The sequence below is a fragment of the Anas platyrhynchos genome, chromosome 19 (assembly GCF_047663525.1).
Source record: "Anas platyrhynchos isolate ZD024472 breed Pekin duck chromosome 19, IASCAAS_PekinDuck_T2T, whole genome shotgun sequence".
NCBI classification, from domain to species: domain Eukaryota; kingdom Metazoa; phylum Chordata; class Aves; order Anseriformes; family Anatidae; genus Anas; species Anas platyrhynchos.
In genome coordinates, this window is record NC_092605.1 from 14,017,132 (window position 1) to 14,036,305 (window position 19,174).

The window sequence follows — 19,174 nt, forward strand, 5'->3', positions numbered from 1 at the left end:
TCCGAGCATCCCTAAACGTAGCCCTAGCCGTCATTGGAGACGAGTGAAAAATCAGGCCCCAGGAAATGCGTTGCGAGCCCTTTTCGCCCATCCAAAAGTGCCCCCAAAGGAAGGCTTTGGGTACAGGTGAACTCCCCAGGGGAGCCTTTACGCAGCCCCACATGCAACTGGACCCTCCGGGTTCGCTGTTTCCGAGCATCCCTAAACATAGCCCTAGCCGGCATCGAAGACGACTGAAAAATCAGGCCCCAGGAAATGCTTTGCAAGCCCCTTTGGACCATTCAAAAGTGCCCCCAAAGGAAGGCTTTGGGTACAAGTGAACTCCCCAGGGGAGCCTTTACGCAGCCCCACATGCAACTGGACCCTCCGGGTTCGCTGTTTCCGAGCATTCCTAAACATAACCCTAGCCGGCATCAATGACGACTGAAAAATCAGGCCGCAGGAAATGCGTTACGAGCCCTTTTCGCCCTTCCAAAAGTCCCCCCAAATGAAGACTATGGGTACAAGTGAACTCCCCAGGGGAGCCTTTACACTGCCCCACATGCAACTGGACCCTTCGGGTTCGTTGTTTCTGAGCATCCCTAAACATAGCCCTAACCGGCATCGAAGATGACTGAAAAATCAGGCCCCAGGAAATGCGTTGCGAGCCCTTTTCGCCCATCCAAAAGTGTCAGCAAAGGAAGGCTTTGGGTACAAGTGAACTCCCCAGGGGAGCCTTTACGCAGCCCCACATGCAACTGGACCCTCCGGGTTCGCTCTTTCCGAGCAACCCTAAACATAGCCCTAGCCGGCATCGAAGACGACTGAAAAATCAGGCCCCAGGAAATGCGTTGCGAGCCCTTTTCGCCCATCCAAAAGTGCCCCCAAAGGAAGGCTTTGGGTACAAGTGAACTCCCCAGGGGAGCCTTTACGCAGCCCCACATGCAACTGGACCCTCCGGGTTCGCTGTTTCCGAGCATCCCTAAACAGAGCCCAAGCCGGCATCGATGACGACTGAAAAATCACACCCCAGGAAATGCTTTGCGAGCCCCTTTGGACCATTCAAAAGTGCCCCCAAAGGAAGGCTTTGGGTACAAGTGAACTCCCCAGGGGAGCCTTTACGCAGCCCCACATGCAACTGGACCCTCCGGGTTCGCTGTTTCCGAGCATCCCTAAACATAACACTAGCCGGCATTGAAGACGACTGAAAAATCAGGCCCCAGGAAATGCGTTGCGAGCCATTTTCGCCCATCCAAAAGTGCCTGCAAAGGAAGGCTTTGGATACAAGTGAACTCCCCAGGGGAGCCTTTACGCAGCCCCACATGCAACTGGACCCTCCGGGTTCGCTGTTTCCGAGCATTCCTAAACATAACCCTAGCCGGCATCAATGACGACTGAAAAATCAGGCCGCAGGAAACGCGTTACGAGCCCTTTTCGCCCATCCAAAAGTTCCCCCAAAGGAAGGCTTTGGGTACAAGTGAACTCCCCAGGGGAGCCGTTACGCAGCCCCACATGCAACTGGACCCTTCGGGTTCCTTATTTCTGAGCATCCCTAAACATAGCCCTAACCGGCATCGAAGATGACTGAAAAATCAGGCCCCAGGAAATGCGTTGCGAGCCATTTTCGCCCATCCAAAAGTGCCCCCAAAGGAAGGATTTGGGTATAATTGAACTCCCCAGGGGAGCCTTTACGCAGCCCCACATGCAACTGGACCCTCCGGGTTCGCTGTTCCTGAGCAAACGTATACGTCGCCCTAGCCGTCAGTGGAGACGACTGAAAAATCAGGCCCCAGGAAATGCTTTGCGAGCCCTTTTCGCCCATCCAAAAGTGCCCCCAAAGGAAGGCTTTGGGTACAAGTGAACTCCCCAGGGGAGCCTTTACGCAGCCCCACATGCAACTGGACCCTCCGGGTTCGATTTTTCCGAGCAACGCTATATATATCACTAGCCGGCAAGGGAGAAGACTGATAACACGGGCCCCAGAAAACCCGTTGTAAGCTCCTTTGGACCATCCAAAAGTATCACGAAAGGAAGGCTTTGGGTACAAGTGAACTCCGCAGGGGAGCCTTTACGCAGCCCCACATGCAACTGGACCCTCCGGGTTCGATTTTTCCGAGCAACGCTATATATATCACTAGCCGGCAAGGGAGAAGACTGATAACACGGGCCCCAGAAAACCCGTTGCAAGCTCCTTTGGACCATCCAAAAGTATCACCAAAGGAAGGCTTTAGGTACAAGTGAACTCCCCAGGGGAGCCTTTACGCAGCCCCACATGCAACTGGACCCTCCGGGTTCGCTGTTTCCGAGCATCCCTAAACATAGCCCTAACCGGCATCGAAGACGACTGAAAAATCAGGCCCCAGGAAATGCGTTGCGAGCCCTTTTCGCCCATTGAAAAGTGCCCCCAAAGCGAGGCTTTGGGTACAAGAGAACTCCCCAGGGGAGCCTTTACGCAGCTCCACATGCAAAAGGACCCTCCGGGTTCACTGTTCCTGAGCAAAACTAAACGTAGCCCTAGCCGTCATCCGAGACTAGTGAAAAATCAGGCCCCAGGAAATGCGTTGCGAGCCTTTTTCGCCCATCCAAAAGTGCCCCCAAAGGAAGGCTTTGGGTACAAGTGAACTCCCCAGGGGAGCCTTTACGCAGCCCCACATGCAACTGGACCCTCCGGGTTCGCTGTTTCCGAGCATCCCTAAACATAGCCCTAACCGGCATCGAAGACGACTGAAAAATCAGGCCCCAGGAAATGCGTTGCGAGCCCTTTTCGCCCATCCAAAAGTGCCTCCAAAGGGAGGCTTTGGGTACAAGAGAACTCCCCAGGGGAGCCGTTATGCAGCCCCACATGCAACTGGACCCTCCGGGTTCGCTGTTTCCGATCATCCCTAAACATAACCCTAGCCAGCATCGAAGATGACTGAAAAATCAGGCCCCAGGAAATGCGTTGCAAGCCCTTTTCGCCCATCCAAAAGTGACCCCAAAGGAAGGATTTGGGTATAATTGAACTCCCCAGGGGAGCCTTTACGCAGCCCCACATGCAACTGGACCCTCCGGGGTCGATTTTTCCGAGCAACTCTATATATATCACTAGCCGGCAAAGGGAGAAGACTTAAAACCCGGGCCCCAGAAAACGCGTTGCAAGCCCCTTTGGACCATCCAAAAGTGTCACCAAAGGAAGGCTTTGGGTACAAGTGAACTCCCCAGGGGAGCCTTTACGCAGCCCCACATGCAGCTGGACCCTCCGGGTTCGCTGTTTCCGAGCATCCCTAAACGTAGCCCTAGCCGTCATTGGAGACGAGTGAAAAATCAGGCCCCAGGAAATGCGTTGCGAGCCCTTTTCGCCCATCCAAAAGTGCCCCCAAAGGAAGGCTTTGGGTACAGGTGAACTCCCCAGGGGAGCCTTTACGCAGCCCCACATGCAACTGGACCCTCCGGGTTCGCTGTTTCCGAGCATCCCTATACATAGCCCAAGCCGGCATCGATGACGACTGAAAAATCAGGCCCCAGGAAATGCTTTGCAAGCCCCTTTGGACCATTCAAAAGTGCCCCCAAAGGAAGGCTTTGGGTACAAGTGAACTCCCCAGGGGAGCCTTTACGCAGCCCCACATGCAACTGGACCCTCCGGGTTCGCTGTTTCCGAGCATTCCTAAACATAACCCTAGCCGGCATCAATGACGACTGAAAAATCAGGCCGCAGGAAATGCGTTACGAGCCCTTTTCGCCCTTCCAAAAGTCCCCCCAAATGAAGACTATGGGTACAAGTGAACTCCCCAGGGGAGCCTTTACACTGCCCCACATGCAACTGGACCCTTCGGGTTCGTTGTTTCTGAGCATCCCTAAACATAGCCCTAACCGGCATCGAAGATGACTGAAAAATCAGGCCCCAGGAAATGCGTTGCGAGCCCTTTTCGCCCATCCAAAAGTGTCAGCAAAGGAAGGCTTTGGGTACAAGTGAACTCCCCAGGGGAGCCTTTACGCAGCCCCACATGCAACTGGACCCTCCGGGTTCGCTCTTTCCGAGCAACCCTAAACATAGCCCTAGCCGGCATCGAAGACGACTGAAAAATCAGGCCCCAGGAAATGCGTTGCGAGCCCTTTTCGCCCATCCAAAAGTGCCCCCAAAGGAAGGCTTTGGGTACAAGTGAACTCCCCAGGGGAGCCTTTACGCAGCCCCACATGCAACTGGACCCTCCGGGTTCGCTGTTTCCGAGCATCCCTAAACAGAGCCCAAGCCGGCATCGATGACGACTGAAAAATCACACCCCAGGAAATGCTTTGCGAGCCCCTTTGGACCATTCAAAAGTGCCCCCAAAGGAAGGCTTTGGGTACAAGTGAACTCCCCAGGGGAGCCTTTACGCAGCCCCACATGCAACTGGACCCTCCGGGTTCGCTGTTTCCGAGCATCCCTAAACATAACACTAGCCGGCATTGAAGACGACTGAAAAATCAGGCCCCAGGAAATGCGTTGCGAGCCATTTTCGCCCATCCAAAAGTGCCTGCAAAGGAAGGCTTTGGATACAAGTGAACTCCCCAGGGGAGCCTTTACGCAGCCCCACATGCAACTGGACCCTCCGGGTTCGCTGTTTCCGAGCATTCCTAAACATAACCCTAGCCGGCATCAATGACGACTGAAAAATCAGGCCGCAGGAAACGCGTTACGAGCCCTTTTCGCCCATCCAAAAGTTCCCCCAAAGGAAGGCTTTGGGTACAAGTGAACTCCCCAGGGGAGCCGTTACGCAGCCCCACATGCAACTGGACCCTTCGGGTTCCTTATTTCTGAGCATCCCTAAACATAGCCCTAACCGGCATCGAAGATGACTGAAAAATCAGGCCCCAGGAAATGCGTTGCGAGCCATTTTCGCCCATCCAAAAGTGCCCCCAAAGGAAGGATTTGGGTATAATTGAACTCCCCAGGGGAGCCTTTACGCAGCCCCACATGCAACTGGACCCTCCGGGTTCGCTGTTCCTGAGCAAACGTATACGTCGCCCTAGCCGTCAGTGGAGACGACTGAAAAATCAGGCCCCAGGAAATGCTTTGCGAGCCCTTTTCGCCCATCCAAAAGTGCCCCCAAAGGAAGGCTTTGGGTACAAGTGAACTCCCCAGGGGAGCCTTTACGCAGCCCCACATGCAACTGGACCCTCCGGGTTCGATTTTTCCGAGCAACGCTATATATATCACTAGCCGGCAAGGGAGAAGACTGATAACACGGGCCCCAGAAAACCCGTTGTAAGCTCCTTTGGACCATCCAAAAGTATCACGAAAGGAAGGCTTTGGGTACAAGTGAACTCCGCAGGGGAGCCTTTACGCAGCCCCACATGCAACTGGACCCTCCGGGTTCGATTTTTCCGAGCAACGCTATATATATCACTAGCCGGCAAGGGAGAAGACTGATAACACGGGCCCCAGAAAACCCGTTGCAAGCTCCTTTGGACCATCCAAAAGTATCACCAAAGGAAGGCTTTAGGTACAAGTGAACTCCCCAGGGGAGCCTTTACGCAGCCCCACATGCAACTGGACCCTCCGGGTTCGCTGTTTCCGAGCATCCCTAAACATAGCCCTAACCGGCATCGAAGACGACTGAAAAATCAGGCCCCAGGAAATGCGTTGCGAGCCCTTTTCGCCCATTGAAAAGTGCCCCCAAAGCGAGGCTTTGGGTACAAGAGAACTCCCCAGGGGAGCCTTTACGCAGCTCCACATGCAAAAGGACCCTCCGGGTTCACTGTTCCTGAGCAAAACTAAACGTAGCCCTAGCCGTCATCCGAGACTAGTGAAAAATCAGGCCCCAGGAAATGCGTTGCGAGCCTTTTTCGCCCATCCAAAAGTGCCCCCAAAGGAAGGCTTTGGGTACAAGTGAACTCCCCAGGGGAGCCTTTACGCAGCCCCACATGCAACTGGACCCTCCGGGTTCGCTGTTTCCGAGCATCCCTAAACATAGCCCTAACCGGCATCGAAGACGACTGAAAAATCAGGCCCCAGGAAATGCGTTGCGAGCCCTTTTCGCCCATCCAAAAGTGCCTCCAAAGGGAGGCTTTGGGTACAAGAGAACTCCCCAGGGGAGCCGTTACGCAGCCCCACATGCAACTGGACCCTCCGGGTTCGCTGTTTCCGAGCATTCCTAAACATAACCCTAGCCGGCATCAATGAAGACTGAAAAATCAGGCCGCAGGAAATGCGTTGCGAGCCCTTTTCGCCCTTCCAAAAGACCCCCCAAATGAAGACTATGGGTACAAGTGAACTCCCCAGGGGAGCCTTTACGCAGCCCCACATGCAACTGGACCCTCCGGGTTCGCTGTTTCCGAGCATCCCTAAACATATCCCTAGCCGGCATCGAAGACGACTGAAAAATCAGGCCCCAGGAAATGCGTTGCAAGCCCTTTTCGCCCATCCAAAATTGCCCCCAAAGGAAGGCTTTGGATAAAAGTGAACTCCCCAGGGGAGCCTTTACGCAGCCCCACATGCAACTGGACCCTCCGGGTTCGCTGTTTCCGAGCATTCCTAAACATAACCCTAGCCGGCATCAATGACGACTGAAAAATCAGGCCGCAGGAAATGCGTTACGAGCCCTTTTCGCCCTTCCAAAAGTCCCCCCAAATGAAGACTATGGGTACAAGTGAACTCCCCAGGGGAGCCTTTACACTGCCCCACATGCAACTGGACCCTTCGGGTTCGTTGTTTCTGAGCATCCCTAAACATATCCCTAACCGGCATCGAAGATGACTGAAAAATCAGGCCCCAGGAAATGCGTTGCGAGCCCTTTTCACCCATCCAAAAGTGTCAGCAAAGGAAGGCTTTGGGTACAAGTGAACTCCCCAGGGGAGCCTTTACGCAGCCCCACATGCAACTGGACCCTCCGGGTTCGCTCTTTCCGAGCAACCCTAAACATAGCCCTAGCCGGCATCGAAGACGACTGAAGAATCAGGCCCCAGGAAATGCGTTGCGAGCCCTTTTCGCCCATCCAAAAGTGCCCCCAAAGGAAGGCTTTGGGTACAAGTGAACTCCCCAGGGGAGCCTTTACGCAGCCCCACATGCAACTGGACCCTCCGGGTTCGCTGTTTCCGAGCATCCCTAAACAGAGCCCAAGCCGGCATCGATGACGACTGAAAAATCACACCCCAGGAAATGCTTTGCGAGCCCCTTTGGACCATTCAAAAGTGCCCCCAAAGGAAGGCTTTGGGTACAAGTGAACTCCCCAGGGGAGCCTTTACGCAGCCCCACATGCAACTGGACCCTCCGGGTTCGCTGTTTCCGAGCATCCCTAAACATAACACTAGCCGGCATTGAAGACGACTGAAAAATCAGGCCCCAGGAAATGCGTTGCGAGCCATTTTCGCCCATCCAAAAGTGCCTGCAAAGGAAGGCTTTGGATACAAGTGAACTCCCCAGGGGAGCCTTTACGCAGCCCCACATGCAACTGGACCCTCCGGGTTCGCTGTTTCCGAGCATTCCTAAACATAACCCTAGCCGGCATCAATGACGACTGAAAAATCAGGCCGCAGGAAACGCGTTACGAGCCCTTTTCGCCCATCCAAAAGTGCCCCCAAAGGAAGGCTTTGGGTACAAGTGAACTCCCCAGAGGAGCCGTTACGCAGCCCCACATGCAACTGGACCCTTCGGGTTCCTTATTTCTGAGCATCCCTAAACATAGCCCTAACCGGCATCGAAGATGACTGAAAAATCAGGCCCCAGGAAATGCGTTGCGAGCCCCTTTGGAACATCCAAAAGTGCCCCCAAAGGAAGGATTTGGGTATAATTGAACTCCCCAGGGGAGCCTTTACGCAGCCCCACATGCAACTGGACCCTCCGGGTTCGCTGTTCCTGAGCAAACGTATACGTCGCCCTAGCCGTCAGTGGAGACGACTGAAAAATCAGGCCCCAGGAAATGCTTTGCGAGCCCTTTTCGCCCATCCAAAAGTGCCCCCAAAGGAAGGCTTTGGGTACAAGTGAACTCCCCAGGGGAGCCTTTACGCAGCCCCACATGCAACTGGACCCTCCGGGTTCGATTTTTCCGAGCAACGCTATATATATCACTAGCCGGCAAGGGAGAAGACTGATAACACGGGCCCCAGAAAACCCGTTGTAAGCTCCTTTGGACCATCCAAAAGTATCACGAAAGGAAGGCTTTGGGTACAAGTGAACTCCGCAGGGGAGCCTTTACGCAGCCCCACATGCAACTGGACCCTCCGGGTTCGATTTTTCCGAGCAACGCTATATATATCACTAGCCGGCAAGGGAGAAGACTGATAACACGGGCCCCAGAAAACCCGTTGCAAGCTCCTTTGGACCATCCAAAAGTATCACCAAAGGAAGGCTTTAGGTACAAGTGAACTCCCCAGGGGAGCCTTTACGCAGCCCCACATGCAACTGGACCCTCCGGGTTCGCTGTTTCCGAGCATCCCTAAACATAGCCCTAACCGGCATCGAAGACGACTGAAAAATCAGGCCCCAGGAAATGCGTTGCGAGCCCTTTTCGCCCATTGAAAAGTGCCCCCAAAGCGAGGCTTTGGGTACAAGAGAACTCCCCAGGGGAGCCTTTACGCAGCTCCACATGCAAAAGGACCCTCCGGGTTCACTGTTCCTGAGCAAAACTAAACGTAGCCCTAGCCGTCATCCGAGACTAGTGAAAAATCAGGCCCCAGGAAATGCGTTTCGAGCCTTTTTCGCCCATCCAAAAGTGCCCCCAAAGGAAGGCTTTGGGTACAAGTGAACTCCCCAGGGGAGCCTTTACGCAGCCCCACATGCAACTGGACCCTCCGGGTTCGCTGTTTCCGAGCATCCCTAAACATAGCCCTAACCGGCATCGAAGACGACTGAAAAATCAGGCCCCAGGAAATGCGTTGCGAGCCCTTTTCGCCCATCCAAAAGTGCCTCCAAAGGGAGGCTTTGGGTACAAGAGAACTCCCCAGGGGAGCCGTTACGCAGCCCCACATGCAACTGGACCCTCCGGGTTCGCTGTTTCCGAGCATTCCTAAACATAACCCTAGCCGGCATCAATGAAGACTGAAAAATCAGGCCGCAGGAAATGCGTTGCGAGCCCTTTTCGCCCTTCCAAAAGACCCCCCAAATGAAGACTATGGGTACAAGTGAACTCCCCAGGGGAGCCTTTACGCAGCCCCACATGCAACTGGACCCTCCGGGTTCGCTGTTTCCGAGCATCCCTAAACATATCCCTAGCCGGCATCGAAGACGACTGAAAAATCAGGCCCCAGGAAATGCGTTGCAAGCCCTTTTCGCCCATCCAAAATTGCCCCCAAAGGAAGGCTTTGGATAAAAGTGAACTCCCCAGGGGAGCCTTTATGCAGCCCCACATGAAACTGGACCCTCCGGTTTCGCTGTTCCTGAGCAAAACTAAACGTAGCCCTAGACGTCATTGGAGACGAGTGAAAAATCAGGCCCCAGGAAATGCGTTGCGAGCCCTTTTCGCCCATCCAAAAGTGCCCCCAAAGGAAGGCTTTGGGTACAAGTGAACTCCCCAGGGGAGCCTTTACGCAGCCCCACATGCAACTGGACCCTCCGGGTTCGCTGTTTTCGAACATCCCTAAACATAGCCCTAGCCGCCATCGAAGACGACTGAAAAATCAGGCCCCAGGAAATGCGTTGCGAGCCCTTTTCGCCCATCCAAAAGTGTCAGCAAAGGAAGGCTTTGGGTACAAGTGAACTCCCCAGGGGAGCCTTTACGCAGCCCCACATGCAACTGGACCCTCCGGGTTCGCTGTTTCCGAGCATTCCTAAACATAACCCTAGCCGGCATCAATGACGACTGAAAAATCAGGCCGCAGGAAATGCGTTACGAGCCCTTTTCGCCCTTCCAAAAGTCCCCCCAAATGAAGACTATGGGTACAAGTGAACTCCCCAGGGGAGCCTTTACACTGCCCCACATGCAACTGGACCCTTCGGGTTCGTTGTTTCTGAGCATCCCTAAACATAGCCCTAACCGGCATCGAAGATGACTGAAAAATCAGGCCCCAGGAAATGCGTTGCGAGCCCTTTTCGCCCATCCAAAAGTGCCCCCAAAGGAAGGCTTTGGATACAAGTGAACTCCCCAGGGGAGCCTTTACGCAGCCCCACATGCAACTGGACCCTCCGGGTTCGCTGTTTCCGAGCATCCCTAAACAGAGCCCAAGCCGGCATCGATGACGACTGAAAAATCACACCCCAGGAAATGCTTTGCGAGCCCCTTTGGACCATTCAAAAGTGCCCCCAAAGGAAGGCTTTGGGTACAAGTGAACTCCCCAGGGGAGCCTTTACGCAGCCCCACATGCAACTGGACCCTCCGGGTTCGCTGTCTCCGAGCATCCCTAAACATAACACTAGCCGGCATTGAAGACGAGTGAAAAATCAGGCCCCAGTAAATGTGTTGCGTGCCTCTTTGGACCATCCAAAAGTGCCCCCAAAGGAAGGCTTTGGATACAAGTGAACTCCCCAGGGGAGCCTTTACGCAGCCCCACATGCAACTGGACCCTCCGGGTTCGATTTTTCCGAGCAACGCTAAATATATCACTAGCCGGCATGGGAGAAGACTGAAAACCCGGGCCCCAGAAAACGCGTTGCAAGCCCCTTTGGACAATCCCAAAGTGTCACCAAAGGAAGGCTTTGGGTACAAGTGAACTCCCCAGGGGAGCCTTTACACTGCCCCACATGCAACTGGACCCTCCGGGTTCGCTGTTCATGAGCAAACCTAAACGTAGCCCTAGCCGTCATCGGAGACAAGTGAAAAATCAGGCCCCACGAAATGCGTTGCGAGCCCCTTTGGACCTTCCCAAAGTGTCACCAAAGGAAGGCTTTGGGTACAAGTGAACTCCCCAGGGGAGCCTTTACGCAGCCCCACATGCAACTGGACCCTCCGGGTTCGCTGTTTCCGAGCATCCCTAAACATAGCCCTTGCCGGCATCGAAGACGACTGAAAAATCAGGCCCCAGGAAATGCGTTGCAAGCCCTTTTCGCCCATCCAAAAGTGCCCCCAAAGGAAGGCTTTGGGTACAAGTGAACTCCCCAGGGGAGCCTTTACGCAGCCCCACATGCAACTGGACCCTCCGGGTTCGCTGTTTCCGAGCATCCCTAAACATAACCCTAGCCAGCATCGAAGACGACTGAAAAATTAGGCCCCAGGAAATGCATTGCAAGCCCTTTTCGACTATCCAAAAGTGTCACGAAAGGAAGGCTTTGGGTACAAGTGAACTCCCCAGGGGAGCCTTTACGCAGCCCCACATGCAACTGCACCCTCCGGGTTCGCTTTTCCTGAGCAAAATTACACGTAGCCCTAGCCGTCATCGGAGACGACTGTAAAATCAGGCCCCAGGAAACGCGTTGCGAGCCCCTTTGGACCATCCAAAAGTGCCCCCAGAGGAAGGCTTTGGATACAAGTGAACTCCCCAGGGGAGCCTTTACGCAGCCCCACATGCAACTGGACCCTCCGGGTTCGATTTTTCCAAGCAATGTTATATATATCACTAGCCGGCAAGGGAGAAGACTGATAACACGGGCCCCAGAAAACCCGTTGCAAGCCCCTTTGGACCATCCAAAAGTGTCACCAAAGGAAGGCTTTGGGTACAAGTGAACTCCCCAGGGGAGCCTTTACGCAGCCCCACATGCAACTGGACCCTCCGGCTTCGCTGTTTCCGAGCATCCCTAAACATAGCCCTAGCCGGCATCGAAGACGACTGAAAAATCAGGCCCCAACAAATGCGTTACGAGCCCCTTTGGACCATCAAAAACTGCCCCCAAAGGAAGGCTTTGGGTACAAATGAACTCCCCAGGGGAGCCTTTACGCAGCCCCACATGCAAATGGTCCCTTCGGGTTCACTGTTTCCGAGCATCCCTAGACATAGCCCTAGCCAGCATCGAACACGACTGAAAAATCAAGCCCCAGGAAACGCGTTGCAAGCCCTTTTGGTCCATCCAAAAGTGTCACCAAAGGAAGGCTTTTGGTACAAGTGAACTCCCCAGGGGAGCCTTTACACAGCCCCACATGCAACTGGACCCTCCGGGTTCGCTTTTTTCGAGCATCCCTAAACATAGCCCTAGCCGGCATCGAAGACGACTGAAAAATCAGGCCCCAGGAAATGCGTTGCGAGCCTTTTTCGCCCATCCAAAAGTGCCCCCAAGGGAAGGCTTTGGGTACAAGTGAACTCCCCAGGGGAGCCTTTACGCAACCCCACATGCAACTGGACCCTCCGGGTTCGCTGTTTCCGAGCATCCCTAAACATAGCCCTAGCCGGCATCGATGACGAATGAAAAATCAGGCCCCAGGAAATGCGTTGCGAGCCCTTTTCGCCCATCCAAAAGTGCCCCCAAAGGAAGGCTTTGGGTACAAGTGAACTCCCCAGGGGAGCCTTTACACTGCCCCACATGCAACTGGACCCTCCGGGTTCGCTGTTCATGAGCAAACCTAAACGTAGCCCTAGCCGTCATCGGAGACGACTGAAAAATGAGGCCCCAGGAAATGCGTTGCGAGCCCCTTTGGAACATCCAAAAGTGCCCCCTAGGGAAGGCTTTGGATACATCTGAAGTTCCCAGGGGAGCCTTTACGCAGCCCCATATGCAACTGGACCCTCCGGGTTCGCTGTTTCCGAGCATCCCTAAACATAGCCCTTGCCGGCATCGAAGACGACTGAAAAATCAGGCCCCAGGAAATGCGTTGCAAGCCCTTTTCGCCCTTCCAAAATTCCCCCCAAAGGAAGGCTTTGGGTACAAGTGAACTCCCCAGGGGAGCCTTTATGCAGCCCCACATGCAACTGGACCCTCCGGGTTCGCTGTTTCCGATCATCCCTAAACATAACCCTAGCCAGCATCGAAGATGACTGAAAAATCAGGCCCCAGGAAATGCGTTGCAAGCCCTTTTCGCCCATCCAAAAGTGACCCCAAAGGAAGGATTTGGGTATAATTGAACTCCCCAGGGGAGCCTTTACGCAGCCCCACATGCAACTGGACCCTCCGGGGTCGATTTTTCCGAGCAACTCTATATATATCACTAGCCGGCAAGGGAGAAGACTGAAAACCCGGGCCCCAGAAAACGCGTTGCAAGCCCCTTTGGACCATCCAAAAGTGTCACCAAAGGAAGGCTTTGGGTACAAGTGAACTCCGCAGGGGAGCCTTTACGCAGCCCCACATGCAGCTGGACCCTCCGGGTTCGCTGTTTCCGAGCATCCCTAAACATAGCCCTAACCGGCATCGAAGACGACTGAAAAATCAGGCCCCAGGAAATGCGTTGCGAGCCCTTTTCGCCCATCCAAAAGTGCCTCCAAAGGGAGGCTTTGGGTACAAGAGAACTCCCCAGGGGAGCCTTTACGAAGCTCCACATGCAACTGGACCCTATGGGTTCGCTGTTTCCGAGCATCCCTATACATAGCCCAAGCCGGCATCGATGACGACTGAAAAATCAGGCCCCAGGAAATGCTTTGCAAGCCCCTTTGGACCATTCAAAAGTGCCCCCAAAGGAAGGCTTTGGGTACAAGTGAACTCCCCAGGGGAGCCTTTACGCAGCCCCACATGCAACTGGACCCTCCGGGTTCGCTGTTTCCGAGCATTCCTAAACATAACCCTAGCCGGCATCAATGACGACTGAAAAATCAGGCCGCAGGAAATGAGTTACGAGCCCTTTTCGCCCTTCCAAAAGTCCCCCCAAATGAAGACTATGGGTACAAGTGAACTCCCCAGGGGAGCCTTTACACTGCCCCACATGCAACTGGACCCTTCGGGTTCGTTGTTTCTGAGCATCCCTATACATAGCCCTAGCCGGCATGGAAGAAGACTGAAAACCCGGGCCCCAGAATACGCGTTGCAAGCCCCTTTGGACCATCCCAAAGTGTCACCAAAGGAAGGCTTTGGGTACAACTGAACTCTCCAGGGGAGCCTTTACGCAGCCCCACATGCAACTGGACCCTCCGGGTTCGCTCTTTCCGAGCAACCCTAAACATAGCCCTAGCCGGCATCGAAGACGACTGAAAAATCAGGCCCCAGGAAATGCGTTGCGAGCCCTTTTCGCCCATCCAAAAGTGCCCCCAAAGGAAGGCTTTGGGTACAAGTGAACTCCCCAGGGGAGCCTTTACGCAGCCCCACATGCAACTGGACCCTCCGGGTTCGCTGTTTCCGAGCATCCCTAAACAGAGCCCAAGCCGGCATCGATGACGACTGAAAAATCACACCCCAGGAAATGCTTTGCGAGCCCCTTTGGACCATTCAAAAGTGCCCCCAAAGGAAGGCTTTGGGTACAAGTGAACTCCCCAGGGGAGCCTTTACGCAGCCCCACATGCAACTGGACCCTCCGGGTTCGCTGTTTCCGAGCATCCCTAAACATAACACTAGCCGGCATTGAAGACGACTGAAAAATCACACCCCAGGAAATGCGTTGCGAGCCCTTTTCGCCCATCCAAAAGTGCCTGCAAGGGAAGGCTTTGGATACAAGTGAACTCCCCAGGGGAGCCTTTACGCAGCCCCACATGCAACTGGACCCTCCGGGTTCGCTGTTTCCGAGCATTCCTAAACATAACCCTAGCCGGCATCAATGACGACTGAAAAATCAGGCCGCAGGAAACGCGTTACGAGCCCTTTTCGCCCATCCAAAAGTGCCGCCAAAGGAAGGCTTTGGGTACAAGTGAACTCCCCAGGGGAGCCGTTACGCAGCCCCACATGCAACTGGACCCTTCGGGTTCCTTATTTCTGAGCATCCCTAAACATAGCCCTAACCGGCATCGAAGATGACTGAAAAATCAGGCCCCAGGAAATGCGTTGCGAGCCATTTTCGCCCATCCAAAAGTGCCCCCAAAGGAAGGATTTGGGTATAATTGAACTCCCCAGGGGAGCCTTTACGCAGCCCCACATGCAACTGGACCCTCCGGGTTCGCTGTTCTTGAGCAAACGTATACGTAGCCCTAGCCGTCAGTGGAGACGACTGAAAAATCAGGCCCCAGGAAATGCTTTGCGAGCCCTTTTCGCCCATCCAAAAGTGCCCCCAAAGGAAGGCTTTGGGTACAAGTGAACTCCCCAGGGGAGCCGTTACGCAGCCCCACATGCAACTGGACCCTCCGGGTTCGATTTTTCCGAGCAACGCTATATATATCACTAGCCGGCAAGGGAGAAGACTGATAACACGGGCCCCAGAAAACCCGTTGTAAGCTCCTTTGGACCATCCAAAAGTATCACGAAAGGAAGGCTTTGGGTACAAGTGAACTCCGCAGGGGAGCCTTTACGCAGCCCCACATGCAACTGGACCCTCCGGGTTCGATTTTTCCGAGCAACTCTATATATATCACTAGCCGGCAAGGGAGAAGACTGATAACACGGGCCCCAGAAAACCCGTTGCAAGCTCCTTTGGACCATCCAAAAGTATCACCAAAGGAAGGCTTTAGGTACAAGTGAACTCCCCAGGGGAGCCTTTACGCAGCCCCACATGCAACTGGACCCTCCGGGTTCGCTGTTTCCGAGCATCCCTAAACATAGCCCTAACCGGCATCGAAGACGACTGAAAAATCAGGCCCCAGGAAATGCGTTGCGAGCCCTTTTCGCCCATTGAAAAGTGCCCCCAAAGCGAGGCTTTGGGTACAAGAGAACTCCCCAGGGGAGCCTTTACGCAGCTCCACATGCAAAAGGACCCTCCGGGTTCACTGTTCCTGAGCAAAACTAAACGTAGCCCTAGCCGTCATCCGAGACTAGTGAAAAATCATGCCCCAGGAAATGCGTTTCGAGCCTTTTTCGCCCATCCAAAAGTGCCCCCAAAGGAAGGCTTTGGGTACAAGTGAACTCCCCAGGGGAGCCTTTACGCAGCCCCACATGCAACTGGACCCTCCGGGTTCGCTGTTTCCGAGCATCCCTAAACATATCACTAGCAGTCATCGGAGACGAGTGAAAAATCAGGCACCAGGAAATGGGTTACCAGCCCCTTTGGACCATCCAAAAGTGCCCCCAAAAGGAAGACTTTTGGTACAAGTGAACTCCCCAGGGGAGCCTTTACGCAGCCCCTCATGCAACTGGACCCTCCGGGTTCACTGTTTTCTAGCATCCCTAAACATAGCCCTAACCGGCATCGAAGACGACTGAAAAATCAGGCCCCAGGAAATGCGTTGCGAGCCCCTTTGGATCATCCAAAAGTGTCACCAAAGGAAGGCTTTGGGTACAAGTGAACTCCCCAGGGGAGCCTTTACGCAGCCCCACATGCAAATGGACCCTCCGGGTTCGCTGTTTCCGAGCATCCCTAAACATAGCCTTGGCCGGCATCGATGTCGACTGAAAAATCAGGCCCCAGGAACTGCGTTCCGAGCCCTTTTCGCCCATCCAATAGTGCCCCCAAAGGAAGACTTTGGGTACAAGAGAACTCCCCAGGGGAGCCTTTACGCAGCCCCACATGCAACTGGACCCTCCGGGTTCGCTGTTTCCGAGCATTCCTAAACATAACCCTAGCCGGCATCAATGAAGACTGAAAAATCAGGCCGCAGGAAATGCGTTGCGAGCCCTTTTCGCCCTTCCAAAAGACCCCCCAAATGAAGACTATGGGTACAAGTGAACTCCCCAGGGGAGCCTTTACGCAGCCCCACATGCAACTGGACCCTCCGGGTTCGCTGTTTCCGAGCATCCCTAAACATATCCCTAGCCGGCATCGAAGACGACTGAAAAATCAGGCCCCAGGAAATGCGTTGCAAGCCCTTTTCGCCCATCCAAAATTGCCCCCAAAGGAAGGCTTTGGATAAAAGTGAACTCCCCAGGGGAGCCTTTATGCAGCCCCACATGAAACTGGACCCTCCGGTTTCGCTGTTCCTGAGCAAAACTAAACGTAGCCCTAGACGTCATTGGAGACGAGTGAAAAATCAGGCCCCAGGAAATGCGTTGCGAGCCCTTTTCGCCCATCCAAAAGTGCCCCCAAAGGAAGGCTTTGGGTACAAGTGAACTCCCCAGGGGAGCCTTTACGCAGCCCCACATGCAACTGGACCCTCCGGGTTCGCTGTTTTCGAACATCCCTAAACATAGCCCTAGCCGCCATCGAAGACGACTGAAAAATCAGGCCCCAGGAAATGCGTTGCGAGCCCTTTTCGCCCATCCAAAAGTGTCAGCAAAGGAAGGCTTTGGGTACAAGTGAACTCCCCAGGGGAGCCTTTACGCAGCCCCACATGCAACTGGACCCTCCGGGTTCGCTGTTTCCGAGCATTCCTAAACATAACCCTAGCCGGCATCAATGACGACTGAAAAATCAGGCCGCAGGAAATGCGTTACGAGCCCTTTTCGCCCTTCCAAAAGTCCCCCCAAATGAAGACTATGGGTACAAGTGAACTCCCCAGGGGAGCCTTTACACTGCCCCACATGCAACTGGACCCTTCGGGTTCGTTGTTTCTGAGCATCCCTAAACATAGCCCTAACCGGCATCGAAGATGACTGAAAAATCAGGCCCCAGGAAATGCGTTGCGAGCCCTTTTCGCCCATCCAAAAGTGCCCCCAAAGGAAGGCTTTGGGTACAATGAACTCCCCAGGGGAGCCGTTACGCAGCCCCACATGCAACTGGACCCTCCGGGTTCGCTGTTTCCGAGCATCCCTAAACAGAGCCCAAGCCGGCATCGATGACGACTGAAAAATCACACCCCAGGAAATGCTTTGCGAGCCCCTTTGGACCATTCAAAAGTGCCCCCAAAGGAAGGCTTTGGGTACAAGTGAACTCCCCAGGGGAGCCTTTACGCAGCCCCACATGCAACTGGACCCTCCGGGTTCGCTGTCTCCGAGCATCCCTAAACATAACACTAGCCGGCATTGAAGACGAGTGAAAAATCAGGCCCCAGTAAATGTGTTGCGTGCCTCTTTGGACCATCCAAAAGTGCCCCCAAAGGAAGGCTTTGGATACAAGTGAACTCCCCAGGGGAGCCTTTACGCAGCCCCACATGCAACTGGACCCTCCGGGTTCGATTTTTCCGAGCAACGCTAAATATATCACTAGCCGGCATGGGAGAAGACTGAAAACCCGGGCCCCAGAAAACGCGTTGCAAGCCCCTTTGGACAATCCCAAAGTGTCACCAAAGGAAGGCTTTGGGTACAAGTGAACTCCCCAGGGGAGCCTTTACACTGCCCCACATGCAACTGGACCCTCCGGGTTCGCTGTTCATGAGCAAACCTAAACGTAGCCCTAGCCGTCATCGGAGACAAGTGAAAAATCAGGCCCCACGAAATGCGTTGCGAGCCCCTTTGGACCTTCCCAAAGTGTCACCAAAGGAAGGCTTTGGGTACAAGTGAACTCCCCAGGGGAGCCTTTACGCAGCCCCACATGCAACTGGACCCTCCGGGTTCGCTCTTTCCGAGCAACCCTAAACATAGCCCTAGCCGGCATCGAAGACGACTGAAAAATCAGGCCCCAGGAAATGCGTTGCGAGCCCTTTTCGCCCATCCAAAAGTGCCCCCAAAGGAAGGCTTTGGGTACAAGTGAACTCCCCAGGGGAGCCTTTACGCAGCCCCACATGCAACTGGACCCTCCGGGTTCGCTGTTTCCGAGCATCCCTAAACATAACCCTAGCCAGCATCGAAGACGACTGAAAAATTAGGCCCCAGGAAATGCATTGCAAGCCCTTTTCGACTATCCAAAAGTGTCACGAAAGGAAGGCTTTGGGTACAAGTGAACTCCCCAGGGGAGCCTTTACGCAGCCCCACATGCAACTGCACCCTCCGGGTTCGCTTTTCCTGAGCAAAATTACACGTAGCCCTAGCCGTCATCGGAGACGACTGTAAAATCAGGCCCCAGGAAACGCGTTGCGAGCCCCTTTGGACCATCCAAAAGTGCCCCCAGAGGAAGGCTTTGGATACAAGTGAACTCCCCAGGGGAGCCTTTACGCAGCCCCACATGCAACTGGACCCTCCGGGTTCGATTTTTCCGAGCAATGTTATATATATCACTAGCCGGCAAGGGAGAAGACTGATAACACGGGCCCCAGAAAACCCGTTGCAAGCCCCTTTGGACCATCCAAAAGTGTCACCAAAGGAAGGCTTTGGGTACAAGTGAACTCCCCAGGGGAGCCTTTACGCAGCCCCACATGCAACTGGACCCTCCGGCTTCGCTGTTTCCGAGCATCCCTAAACATAGCCCTAGCCGGCATCGAAGACGACTGAAAAATCAGGCCCCAACAAATGCGTTACGAGCCCCTTTGGACCATCAAAAACTGCCCCCAAAGGAAGGCTTTGGGTACAAATGAACTCCCCAGGGGAGCCTTTACGCAGCCCCACATGCAAATGGTC